Source organism: Herpailurus yagouaroundi, unplaced genomic scaffold, assembly GCF_014898765.1.
Source record: "Herpailurus yagouaroundi ecotype Mexico unplaced genomic scaffold, PumYag 182, whole genome shotgun sequence".
In the NCBI taxonomy this organism is placed as follows: Eukaryota; Metazoa; Chordata; class Mammalia; order Carnivora; family Felidae; genus Herpailurus; species Herpailurus yagouaroundi.
In genome coordinates, this window is record NW_024412413.1 from 21,102,876 (window position 1) to 21,117,307 (window position 14,432).

General features: G+C 39.0%; 1 protein-coding gene and 1 long non-coding RNA gene across 3 annotated transcripts in view; one reads left to right on the plus strand and one right to left on the minus strand.

The window, feature by feature from the left end:
- NR1H4 (nuclear receptor subfamily 1 group H member 4) overlaps positions 1-5,868 on the minus strand; it is a 72,673-nt gene extending 66,805 nt beyond the window's left edge. Inside the window, exon 1 of one of the 2 annotated variants that reach the window (XM_040491108.1) lies at positions 5,488-5,868. The gene's annotated coding sequence lies outside the window, so the exon portion shown is untranslated. The remainder of the gene's footprint in view (positions 1-5,487) is intronic. The other variant, XM_040491109.1, reaches the window with a different exon arrangement.
- LOC121040551 (uncharacterized) overlaps positions 3,817-14,432 on the plus strand; it is a 46,238-nt gene continuing 35,622 nt past the window's right edge. The window contains exons 1-2 of the long non-coding RNA XR_005795354.1: positions 3,817-3,947; positions 13,083-13,187. This is a non-coding gene — a long non-coding RNA (uncharacterized LOC121040551). The remainder of the gene's footprint in view (positions 3,948-13,082; positions 13,188-14,432) is intronic.

Genomic DNA, 14,432 nt, shown 5'->3' on the forward strand with positions numbered 1-14,432 from the left:
AAAAAAATTTAAGGAGGTGCCTAATAGATATTCACATCTAGGTAAAAAGGCATTCTAGGTAAACGGGCATAATCCCGTTATCTCATAGCATTGTTCCACAATCGCTTGACATGTCCAAAGTAGAAAGAAGTCTGTCTCAAAAAATTATGGATGTAGGTTTTCAGGCACAGAGTGAGTCCTAAAAAGGCTCATAATAAATCCATAAAGTGTTATGCAAATTGCTCTAGTGAGACCAATGCTATCTTGAACCAAAAGCTGATTTTTCATTTTTTCCCATTATTGAATGAAGTCTATTTCATCAAGTCTATTTCATCACCCCTCTAATGAGCTGTTATTATTACAAATTTCTTTGACCAATAGAATTGTTTGACTTCTGAGGCTAAGCCTCAAGAGACCTGTGACTTCTGTTTTCACCCTCTTGGAATGATGGGCTGAGGCCACCATGCCATAAAGAGGCCAGGAATAAAATACTCCAGGAGAAAGAGACTTGGTTATTCCAAGCATCCCAATCAACAGCCAATATCAGAGACTTCAGTCATGGGAGTAAGACCTAGTTCATCTTCCAGTTGAAATCAGTTGCATGATTGAGCCCAGGAAAAACCAGCAGAAGAATCACCTATCCAACCCATAGAATTACAATAAATAATAAATCATTATCTTTTTCAGCCATTAAGTTTTGGGGCAGCTTGTTACACAGTATTAGATAACTGATTATAATCCCCCAAATGAACAATATGGCATGCTGGCTTTTGTCTTACTGGTATCTAAAGAAAGTGAGTATTTCCTTTAAAGTAATATATTTACTCTTGGGGCACCTGGGTGGCTCAGTTGGCTGAGTGTCCAATTTTGGCTCAGGTCATGATCTCACAGCTCATGGGTTTGAGCCCCACATCAGACTCAGTGCTGACAGCTCAGAGTCTGGAGCCTGTTTCGGATTCTGTGTCTTCCTCTGTCTCTGCCCCTCCCCTGCTTGTGCTCTGTCTCTTTCTGTCTCTCAAAACTAAATGTTAAAAAAAAATTTTTAAATAAATAAAGTAATATATTTACTCTTTAAAAATGGTATCTCAATGTCAAGTTCCAATGTCAATGCCAAGTGAATTCATTTACTCACTTATTTATTCAGCCAATATACATTTATCAACCCTGTGTCAAGCATCAGATATAAAGACAAAAAAAGAAAGAAAGAAAGAAAGAAAGAAAGATCATGATCCTTCAGGAAGCTTAGTATAAACATCAGTCAAGGAAACCCAATTAAAATAGTGTGGGGGCTGCTATGACAGAGGTAAGCATAAGTCCCTTCAGGAACATAAACAAGGACATTCATTTATTCAACATTCATTAATTCTCCACTATGTATCAGACTTTGATTTATATCTTGGAACTAGAGTGAAAGATGAGAAAGAAAAAAAAATCAGTACATTCTAGTGCAAGAGTTGGATAGTTTGAAAATAAACAAAAAGTGAGATTTCTACTAATGATAATAAGAAAATAAAGGGGACAAGTGATAGCACGATGCCATCGGACACTGTTTTGGACAGTGGGAACCAGGAAGAGCTCTCTGAAGAGTGGAAATTTAAGCTGAGAAGTGGAGGATAAGTAGCAAAGCTCCAAGGCAGAGTGATCAGCAAGTTCTGAGAGCCAGGCTCAGGGTACTGGAAGACAGCAAAAGCCCAATGAAATGAGTGAGCAAAGGGAGAGAACAGGAGGTGAGGTCTGAGAGAAGACAGCTTTCATACGGCCTTGTTGATTGTGGTAAGCAGTTTGGATTCATTCTAAATGGGAATCACTGGTGGGTGTGAAGCATGTGACTAGGAAATATTTCTGAGGGTGGAGGGCTGCCTCTTGAATTTAATCCTGAGTGGGCACTAGACTAGGAAGAAGGCATGCAGTGGGGATGGCTATAGGAAGGGAAATAGCATGCTCTGTGCAGCATTGCAACAATGCTAGTGGATTCAGCTGGCATCAGTGGGGGAAGAATGACCTACCTCTTCAAGACATAGTGTCCAGAAAATTGACAATTCCTTTGAGGGGAAAAAAATTAAAGCTTTGTACCTTGCTTTGTACCGTGAGTTCGAGCCCCGCGTCAGGCTCTGGGCTGATGGCTCAGAGCCTGGAGCCTGTTTCCGATTCTGTGTCTCCCTCTCTCTCTGACCCTCCCCCGTTCATGTTCTGTCTCTCTCTGTCCCAAAAATAAATAAACATTGAAAAAAAAATTTAAAAAAAAATAAAATTATAAAATTATTGAGAGAAAATATAGGAAAACACATTCATGACCTTTATGAATGTAGGGATTAAGGAGAATCTATTAAATAATAAATAAGTAGCAAAAGAATAAATTTGACTATGTTAAAAGAAAAAAGAAAGAAATCAAGACACCATAAACAGAGTTAAATTTAGGAAACAAACTGGGAGAAAATGTTTACAGCATAAATAGCAGCCAAAAATTAGTCCAAACCATACATAAATAACTCCTATAAATAAAAACAGAAAGGATAAACAATCCAAGAAAGAAATTGGCAAAGGATATAAAGAGGAAAATTCACCAACAGGAAAACAAAAATCCAATAAACATACAAAACATCTGAAATTAATTAATTAGAAAAATGCAAATTAATGTAACTAGACAGTGTTTCCACCTATCAGATTATCAAAATATTTTGATAATATGTATTTTCACAGACTGCTAGTGAGGGCATAGGTTTTAGTCTTTTTGGAGGGCCCTTGAGCACTGTATATTAAAATAAAATACAATTCTAATACTTAAATATGGCTCCTGGATAAACCTTTGCACACGTGCACAAGGATGTTCATTGCAACATTGATTCTGTTTAGAGTGGGAAGTAAAATCTCAAAGTTTATTAGAATTTTATCTTGAAAAATAAAAATTAATCAAAATCTATATTGCATTCACACATATTAATTTTTAGTCACCAGAACTCTGTTGTAATACTTGGACCTAACAAAGAAAAAATATGTTACTCTGTCTATGCATTATTTCACTTTGCAATCAAGTTGCATTATATTATTAGCACTGTATTGACACAAATTTACAAAAAGAGAGAGGATAAGAATAGAAGACACTCCTTTATTACAAAAATTGGAAAGGGGCAAAGTGAGGGAGAAACTAACTGCCTATGGAGGGCACAGGGATTAGAGAATGATAGCGTAGGGAGAGAGAAGACAAAGATGGGTTGGTATTTTTATGTAGAGACAACGTTTGCCTTCCCATGCAACTAGGTAACTAAAAACACTCGTATAGTATGTGGCCACATCTCCACTGGCAGGAAATAACACCACAATAGGAAATAACTGGGAAAAAGAAAATTGGTCCTATTTCTTTCGGCACCTTCATAATCTATGTTGCTAGGATGTAAGAGGAAAATGAGACTATTAGTGAAATGAAGGGGAAACTCTTCCTATCAAGAAAAGAACACATGCCTTCATGTTTTCCTTTATTCATTCACCTGAGGACAATGTGAGCCTTTTAAAATCTATCACATGGTGATGTGTATTCTCCAGGCTTTCATAACCTGTAGACTCTATGATCCAATAGCAGTGCTGAGCTCCTCTTGGACATCCCTAATCACAGCACCATGGTGGGTTCACGGAGTCTTTAATTAAGATACTCTTAACTGAAATCTCCAACCAGCATTCCCAGACTGACCTCTGGGTTAAAGCAAATAGTGCTGAAACTTTCCACTTCCCCTACTCATGGTGTAGTCACTAGAAAACACCCTAGGAGGCTTTGGGAATCTTCACAATTGTGCTATGGCTAATGCATCACCTCTGTCAGCTGAATTACTTCCAAGCAGATCCTCCTCCTCTCCCATAATTCCAGATTTCAAGTTTTCCCAGCCTCCAACAATGTCAGGGTGGCAAGGAAAGGACTTTGGAGTCAGAAAGACTCCATGTTCGGGACCTGCTACTTCCTAACCATGTCATCGTGGGTAAGTTATTTGTCTTCTTTCATGAGGCGCCTGGCTAGTTTCAGTTGGTAGAAACGTGATTATTGAACTCAAGGTTGTGAGTTCTAGCCCCACACTGGGGGTAGAGTTTACTTTTAAAAAATGAGTTGTCCTCTTTGAGCTTCTGTTTGCTCATCTGAAAAATGAATATAAGACAAAATTCAAGTAGGCTTATTGTGAGATGGGAACAGGCAGTTTTAGTAAAGCCTGTGACCTGTTAGTAGACGCTCAAAGCCAGTTCCATTACAAACTCATGAACACACACACACGTTTCTTTTCCTTTCCTTACAAAGTACTCAGGGCCTCACAACTATAGGGTGCTCCATTACAATCTGACCAGATTTGGGAGGTGTAGAGGTGTGGGAAGACCAGATTACATTACTTCACCTCTCCAACTATGGTGAGAGGGCAGAGGAGCCTAGAGAAAAACACTGCTGCAAATAGTGAGGAAGGGTCTCAGGACAAGAGTGTGTTGTCCCTGGCTGGTACTTATCAGCTACCTTCAAGTTGCATCAGCCACATTGCAACATTCTCAGCAAAACAGAAAAGTCCACGGTGCAAATGGCATAGGTCCATAATTTGGAGTGGGGCAAGGGGAGCAGTGACTCAAAGATGAAAGTGTCTACCATTTCATAAAATCACAGCTAGAAACCCAGTGATAGTTCCCTCAACATCTTTCTCTACTTCTCTTGTTAATACTGCTGAAGTCCTTCTAAGGCAGTGCCAGTGACACATCAAATTTCTTTAAAACTCAGGTGAGTTTCCCAGAGAAAGAATCCAAAGTGAGTCATGTGTATCCCCTCCCCCCTTCTAAATAAAAACTCAGTTAAAAGAAATGATCCAGGCTCACCTTTCAGTTGCTTAATTCACTGTGGCAGTAAGCAGACAAGGAGATGCCTTGTCTGTAGATTCAAACCTTGGACACTTTTAATATCAAAGTTCTTCCTAACATTTTCCATCTTTTTTTAGTGTTTCCATCTGATATTAGTATGATAAATGGAAAGCAGGTTTACAACCAAAATCAAAAGAGAAAGCTTTTAAACCTACTCTTCTCCTAGGAAAAACTTTTATTTTAATTAAGAATGGCTTAAATATTGTCCTGTCCTTAGGTCCCAGGTCATTTGATATTAGCAATATTCCCAGACTCACAGCAAGATCTGATAAATCACCAAAATAGAGCATAATATACAGATCAAATTGTCTATGGAATCAGAACAGAAAACATTTCTGAAATTCACGGTCTCTGGTGATTCTCCTGGGTGACCACAATGTTTAAAAGATATCCCTAAATAATTTGTCAATAAGGTAAGCAACTGTTAGACCCAATAACTCCTGCTGCTTTTTGTTTGTTTTTAGTTTCTGTTTCTCTCCCTTCCTGTTTTCAGGATTTTACATCAAACTCTACTAACTTAGAATTCATTCATCAACCACACTTCTTAACGTTAAAGAAAAATTTTAAATGATAACTTCCCCTCTGTTGCCTTGAGATAGACACCCCCTCCCAGAGGAATTAGGTACTCACTTGGATTGTCTCAGGTCAGAGATGAACTTTCAAGGCCCTGGGAGGATTCTGAGTCCAGTCTTCCTCCAAATCGCAGCAATTCTGCTACAAATGTTCAGAACCTGGGTTTGCATTGGGGTGAGTCCAGGAGACAGTGGGGTGAGGAGGAGGAGGAGGAAGAGGAGAGAGTTCTAGCAAAAGCTGTAGATGATCACAGGCGGCCTTCTGGCTCAGCAGCAACATCTCTTCCTTGGCTCTGTGCCTCATGAACACAGATTAGTCATTAACAATCCTTTCCCTGATAAATGATATAAACATAGAAAGGAACCTTGGGAGAGCCTCGAGATTCCCAGGACAAACTCCCAGAGCCCCAGAGTAGGGAATGGGACCCAGTCAAGGAGCCCTGAAACTTGCCTTTTAAAACATTTCTCCTCAGACTGCCTGCAGGATTCTGAGAACCCAGGTTTCTGCACCAAGGCCTTAAACTGGAACTGTACTCTCCCCTCCCCCCATCCCCAATTTCTTTTAATAGCTCCACCACCTCCCAGGGACTGAAGTTAGCAACTGAGCCTTCTTGACCCTTCCCTCTCCAGGGCCTCCTATATCAAGTAATAACAGATTCATGTGGATTCTATCTTTGGAATGTCTCTTATTTCCAGCCCACCATGTTCCTCTGCTAATTTGGGCCTACCACAGTCTCCTTCTTGAAGAATGGCACTGGCCTCATATCTCTTTTCCTCTTTTCTTTCTCTGCTTTCCAAGTTGCATAGCGGCATAAAGCGTGGGCTCTGGTCAGATGCCTACTTGTTTGTCACAGCCCTCAGCAAGACACATAGCCTCTCTGAGTCTTAGCTTCCTCATCTGGAAGATGGAAATGGAGTATCTCATGGGCTGTGGTGAGAATTACTTGCATAGTTAAAAATGTGTAAAATGTTTGAAAAAAAGGTGCCAGCAGGCGCACAATAAATTTTAGCCATTATTATTTCTTTGCTTTATCAATTGAACTAATATTGATTGGTTGTCTGCATACCCTGTACCCAGCAAGCACCCTGCTAGATGCTCTTCTAATCAAAAACCCCCAATGGGTTTCCATTGACTACAGAATAATTTTAAAATGCTATGGTTTGACATTTAGAACCCCTTCCACCTTCTGACAATCTAGCCCTAATCTATCTTTCTAGCATTTTCTCACATCCTGTCTCTCCATAGACCTTAACTTCTTGTCTACATATGCCAAGCTCTCAGACCTCCATGCCTTTGCACAAGTTCTTCCTTTTGCTTAAATCACCTTCCTTTCATATCTTCATGTCTGCCAGGCCCACCATAATTGCTGTGTTCTCCCTGAAGACAACCCCGTTCTTCATCTGTCTCTATGTTGCCCACCAAACCCTCCTCACCCTTTATTTGTAGTTCCCTCAATGTCCCTTAATTCTTCCGACCTTGTCTATTAATGTTACCTACTTATCTCTTCTACAAGAACAAAATTTCTGAAGGACAAGGACGGTAGCCAACTTGTGTTTGTATCCATCTCTGGTCTTAGCATAGTATCTCTCATGGAAAAACGGTTGCATAACTATTTGTTAGCTAAATCAATGAGTGAGCTGAGAAAAGAACAATTTTCCAAAGTAGCATACCTGTGCACACACATGGGTGTGTGTGTGTGTGTGTGTGTGTGTGTGTGTGTGTGTGCAAGCACCAGTGTTCCCGGTAAAGTTAGTCGAAGGTCTACATTAAAATCTGTTAGGAATGGTAGATTTTACTCCTCTTGTTAAATAGCATGTGTTGGTCCTACAGGTTCACACTCCTTATGCCTGTGGACTCCCTGTATACTGAACCATGCCCCCAGACACACCCTTCATCACAAGGAAGAAGAGAAACTTAGCCCTATAATTACCCCCTCCCATTTGGAGAGTCTGTGGTGACACTCACCCTGCTCTGCAGCTCTGGGCACCCCGAAGGACTCCTGCATGACTCCCAGACCAGTTCTTCGCGGATGGCAAGAGCCTATGCTATGATTTCATTCTCCCCAGTAGCAGTGGAAGGTGATGGTGGAGGACACACACTCTGGAACCTATCACTTGTGTCCAAATCTCAGCTCTGGCACATATGAGCTGTGTGACCTTAGACCTTAGGATTTTATTTAACATCCCTAGATCTCCTCATCTGTAAAATGGACATATAATTACTACCCACTTCACGGGGGTTATTATAAAGATGAAATCAATTCATATGTGCTACATGCTAGTACATATAGAGAATCTGATACCTAGAAATGCTATCTAAGCATTAGCGATTATTGTTTTCCCTAGCATTTCATACTATCACATCTGCCCAGCTGGACTAGAACTGAAGGAGCTCAGGTGTCTTGAGAGCGAAAGGTATTGAGAAGAAAATTTCAGGCAAGGGTAAGGCAGCAGCAAAGCTCTGAGCCAGGAGGTAGCTTGGAGAATCCCATGAAGTAAAAGAAGGCCAGTGTTTTTCAACAGAGTATGGAGGACGCATGAAGAGATAGGGGTAGGGGCAGTAGTATGCCCGGGAATGTTTAACAGCCAGCTCTCAGGGAGGTGAGTACATATAAAGACACATCCTCATGTTTCACCTTTTTAGATATAACAGATGTGTAACATGTTTCACAAATAATAATAAAACATAAAATTTTTGTGTATTGTAAATTCCATGTAGCCAATTGACTCCCACAGAATGCTTTTAGTTAGCTTGCTGAATTCTCTTGTATTGGTAACTGGTTTCCAACCATGATTTAACAAATGAAACTGCATTCTAGTCCACTGATGCTTTCCCTAGTATATTTGCTGTCATGAAATCACGTGTGCAATGTACTGTTGAACTGTTACCGTCACACAAATTATATTCATTAAACTGCACCCTCTTTCAGCTCCAACATATATGTTGCATCACTTAATCAGTGATGCAAGCAGCTTCTTTGATGAATCAAATAATAGTTGTCAGACATCAGAAGACATTTCTTCATTTTTGGGTGTGTGCTCCTCACAATGTAAAGCTACAAGCATGAGGTGCTTTTAAGTTTAATCTTTACTATTAACATTTTATACTAAGCAAACTTTTCTCTAAAGGGCAAAAAAGTAAATATTTTAGGTTTTGCAGCCACATATGATCTCTGTCAGATTTTTAAAAAATATGAAACTTCTTAGTTTGCAAGCTGTACAAAAATATCCATGGGCCAAACAATCGACAAAGCAACAAATCAAGTCCTGATTTATAGATTTTGCTCATTTCTGTGGTGTAAATATTCTCATTGTAGCCACACTGTCAACAATATGTTACTCAACCCAAGGTTGGAAAGAAATGTACAGTGGCACATCATTATTTAGTATTTCCACATTACAGATACAACAGATGGAATTAACCACAAGGGCAGAGATAATTGTAAAATATAGTAAAATAAGTAGCATGTGATGAGTTTTGGGTATTTATTACCTCTGTTTTTAAAATGTATTTAATTGTAAGTTTATTTAATTTTTAATAATGGCTATATTTAACAACCAACTCAGAAAGCTCCTGAAAATTTACCAGTTGTCTCTTATGAGCTGGGACAAGCCAACTCAGCACATCACTAGGGGCATGAGGGCTTCTTACATTCAGTCCTTATTAGTTAGAAGCTAGGAAGTATTACCTCCATTTTACAAATGAGGAAACCAAGGCTTAGAGATTCAGTGACTTGTCAAAAGCAACAAAGGTGGGCTTTAAACAGCTTTGTTTTCTTCAAAGCTGATCTAGTTTCTCCTGTACTTTATTCTACTACTAAGCCAGGTGAAGTGAGATCAAAATATTTATGAAATGCTTATCAGAACTGGGATATTTTAATTAATTGCTGAATAGAATACAGACGAGGGAAGTCATTAACATATTGCTAGTGATCAATTCTGGTATAGTATTAGGTGTGCAGCAGAAAAACCATTCTGTCACAAAAAGACCTCTATTCATAGAAATTAATATTTTTTGATTAATGCTTTGGCTTCTTTATCTGCTAGAGGATTCCTCCTTTTTTTAATTGAAAATTCCCCCCATCTACCCTAATGAATGAGTTTCTCACAGATCAAGGATGATAAAAGATCCTGAAGCAAATGGGAAGCAGAACAGGTACACTGTGAATATTGTAGCAAGGGTGCAACCTAACCTAGGGACAGGAGGTGTGTGTGACCACCACAGTCAGAGAACAGAAACAGGGCACTTAGCTTCACAGGGCAGTGACCACAGTGGGGACACTGAAAAGCACAAAAGGAGAGAAGGAAAGAGAGCGTGGATAGTCGAGTTGACCTCTTTCCCCACTGGCTCACTCCTGGATGTGAGTGTGAATCTCTGTCCCAACACTGAACTGGTCTTAGCAGAAGTGTGTGTGCAACAGTCCTTATACTACAGCCTTAAATAACTTCTTTTCTCTGGTTAGGCACCACAACCCTCAAGAAGCTATGCTCTCAAACCAGAGAAAATTTCTAAGACCTAGGACAACATGGCAGGGGCAGTGGCAAAAGCATGGGCTAATATAAGAGTCAGGGACGTAGGTTTGAGTCCTGACTCTGGTTTTGTCATATGACCTTGTGCAAGTCAATCTCTCGATCTTAGTTTTCTCCCTCCAAAATAATATAATAATGGAAAAAGATGTCCACAACATAGGATTAATGTGAAAATCAACATGAAATATCGTATGAAAATGCATGGTATAAAAACAGCAAAGGGAAGCAACTGCCAGGCACCATCAGATGTGAAATCTTCTAGAAACTGGAAACCATACAAGAGTCTGACCCATCTCTCTGCCATCACCTTTTTTAAGTGACTCCCTAAAGTCATGGGGTCTACATTGCAGAGATAGCCCTCCTATAGATGGTGAAGAACATAGCTAAACATTTATCTGAACCCAGACAACCAATCTTAATAATCAGAACCTTTTAAAAATAAAATATTCATAACCTGTTTTAAGATGTAATCCATGAGATAGAACATTACTATATTGTACTTAGGAAGTCTCAAGTTAGTTTCTCCATTCATCCTAGATCAAATGCACTTTGCTTTTTGTATCTTCCTTGCCCCCCCCCTTTTTTGGAGGAGTCCTTTATTGCTGTTGTTATTGTTTTTAATTCATAAGTAGCAATGGTAATTGTAGAAAAATAGAAAATACACATAATAATAAAGAAGAAAATAAAATTCACTTATATTCTTACAACCTATAGAATCATAGAATATACTATCCATACTGATCTATTTCCTTCTTAACTTTTAATGCAAATAGGTATATCACAACTTCTCATCTCATAAAAATGATATATGGTATATACTGTTCTGAATCTGCTTTCCTCCTTTACTGTATCATCAATATTTTAATATCACTAAATCTTTTACATATAACATAATTTAATGACAACATAATATTCAGTTCATATATATATATATATATATATATATATATATAGCCCTCAGTTGACCAATTGCCTACTGTTGAAACTTTCACTTGTTTCCAATTTTCCTCCATTATAAATAATATTGCAATGATCACCCTTTATACTTAAATCCTTAGATTCTAAATCCTTAAAATCCTTGAGATTCTACAGTAAACTTAGCAAACTGATTCCAGAAAGATTGGGCCAATTTATATTCTCCCAATAGGGTCTAAATGTGTCTATTTCTCGCCATTTGCCAGCAAATGGGGGCCTTGTTGGTTCTTCTCTTTTCCAGAGGAAATGCCCTATGTGATGCCTCCCATCCTCACTTACCCCTCCCAGTACAGAAGCAACATGGACATTGCAGCAGAGTCTTTTGAACTGTGTGACATGACCCATTAGTGGTTCATAAAATCAAGTTAATGGGTCATGACCAGCATTTATTTGGTTTCAATGAAATAGAGCATTTGTTTAAAATAGTATAGCAAATATCACCATTGCAAGTAGAAAAGTATGTACCAATTACTGGAGCTTTTGTTTCACTTACACATGTACATGTTGATGAGGCCTAGATTTCAATATAAAACAGTTGTAAGATCACAGCGTAGATCTAACTAAGCACTGGTTAGTCAAAAGATCATAGAATCCAGGCTGATGGGGTATAGATTCAGGGCATAATTTGGTGGGGAAGGAAGCAAAGGGAATAGAGAAAGGACACACATTCCATTCATATTCCCTGGTAGGAAAGCTATCTTTCTTCAATGGGGAGAAAGCTACATTATTAATAGAAATGTGATAGAACTCTCAGAGGTACACAAAATTAGCTACTTAAAAAAGTGTAACATAAGTCATGGTTTTATAGTAGGTGAAATTATAAATTTCAGGGTGGGACAAGTAATCTGTACCTCTCTTCTCCACATATTTCTGTCACATTATGTCTATAGTTTTAGATCCAGGGGCGCCTGGGTGGCTCAGTTGGTTAAGCATCCAACTTTGGCTCAGGTCATGATCTCACAGCTCGTGAGTTGGAGCCCCACATCAGGCTCTGTGCTGACAGCTCAGATTCAGATTCTGTGTCTCCACCTCTCTCTGCCCCTCCCTTGCTCATGATTTCTCTCTTTCTCTCTCTCTCTAACATAAATAAACATTAAAAAAAAATTATAGTTATAGATCTGCCTCTGCTTATCCCACCAGTGTTTGGGGGGCAACTCACCTTATCTCTCTAAGCCCCAGCTTTCTCACCTACAAAATGAGGATATTCAATCAGATGACAGCCAAGGGCCCTTCCACATCTGCGGTCCCAGGGATCTGTGCTGTGCTGATCCATTGCAGCTTTCAGTGGCCCATTAACAGGAGCTGTTAATTGCATGGCTGTTCGTGAGCATGCAATCTATGCAGTCATACAGGGTCCCTCACTTAGAAGGCCTTGTGCTTAGTTGAATGCTTTATTGTCATTGTTTTGAAAATTCTTAATAATTTTTTGACAAAGGGTCTCATATTTCCATTTTCCACAGAGCCCCACAGATTACATAGCTGGTCCAGTCTATTAAGTCAGACAACATGAAGTCTTCCTGATAGGAACATGGAGTTCTTTCCTCTGGCACTGCTGGGAGCTGACGCAGTGGCTCTCAACCCCAGTGGATAAAGTACAGGCTGCTTAGAGGGTTTATGACTTGCAAAAGTCTGTGGTGCACTACAAACAACACATAAGGGATGCTGTTTAGAACTTTTGTTCTGCCCAAGGCTTGTGTTCAATTGTTCCAGCCCCAGCTGGAGTGGATTGTCCAAACCGCATTCAACTCTTATAAAAAATAGTCTTAAAATAGGATGACCCATTTAATGCCATGTGCCGCTCTACGGGTTAATTGGATGTGAAACATTCACAGCAGGTTCTCAATAAAAGATATAATAGAAAGATGAAGGTCAGTGTTGGGCCTGAGTACTATATTATGTCCAACCTGCATTTTAAACCCAGAGGCTGCTAAAAAGATGATTAATAGGTAGAATAAAGAAAACATTTGAGGGCATGGTCCATTTTATATTTGAAAAGGCCCCCATCTGTTTGGAAAATTCAACTGATAGCTCAATGGTAAGCTATCTTTCTTCAATAGGGAGAAAGCTACTTATCATCAAGAAGGCACATTTTCAGACCTTTATAATGGTGGTGACATTGTATTTACACTATTCATTTTGTTTTTCCAGGGACCAAATATAGACCATGACAATAGAGCAGCATCAGATATGGTGAAAATCATAATGCTGGTCTCCTTACAAAATCATGATACTGAAACAGAAGAGGCAAACAAGGTACTTAAAATGTCTGTCTTTACACATAGAACAATCATTTATTAAACATCTGGTTTAATAAAGACTTTGTTCAACCTTTGCAGAATTCCCTAATCAGCATGGTCCATGTGAAAATGTTATCTATTTTCTGTACCCTCAAAGCACTCCATGTTCACCCCCCTCCATGCACTTTTTATTCATTATTGCAACTGTTTATTTCCTCATCTGTCTCCTTTACTAGTTTGTAAGCTCCTTGAAGGCAAGTCCTGTAGTGGTGTTTTTTTAGTTTCTCGATCTCTAGTCCTCACACAGCACCAAGCCTATTACAGGTGCTCATAAAATCTCTACAGTTAACTAAAAGAATGAGTGGCACATTATATATGAAGAGCTTTTACAAATCAATAAGAAAAAGATCAACAACACAAAAGAAAAATGGGTAAAGTACATGCAAAGATGATACTTATAAGAGGTTGCACAAATGACTGTTAAACATATGAAAAGACTTTTTTTTCTTCAAATTTTAAAATTCTAGTTAGTTAACCTATAGTGTAGTATTGGTTTCAGGAGTAGAATTGAATGATTCGTCACTTACGTATAACATCCAGTGCTCATCACAAGTCCCTCCTTAATCCCCATTGCCCATTTAGCTCATCCCCCACCACCTCCCTCTAGCAACTCTCAGTTTGTTCTCTATCGTTAAGAGTCTCTTATGGTTTGCTTCCCTCTCTTTTTTCCCAACATTTAAAAAAGACATTTAAACTCAATCATAATAAGAACCATAAAAGACAACAAAGGATATATAAATGGCTGATAACACATAAAAGACATTCATATTCAATCATAATAAGAGATATTCAAGCTATACTGAGATATCATTTTTCACCCATCAGATGGGCAAAGATAAAAAGAAGTTTGCTAACATATCGTGCCAGTGAGGATGAAGAAACAAGTACTTTCACATATTGCTGGTGGGGATGTATATTGGTACAATCTCCAAGGAGAACAGATTGCAAGTGTATACAACCTTTTACCCAGTAATTCCCCTTCCCGGAGTCTATCCTAAAAGATACTCACTCAGATGTGTGAAGTGATACTTGAACTCAGTGCTAAATTCACCTAGTATGCTCCAGATGTACTGTACTGATGATTAAAATATTAAAATTCTTATTTGTTGGGAAACATAGCTGTCCTGAGCCCACCCAGCTGCCTACTCCTGCCCTGCCCATCCAGCCCCTTCCCCAAACCCCAGACCTTGCTGCAACCAGG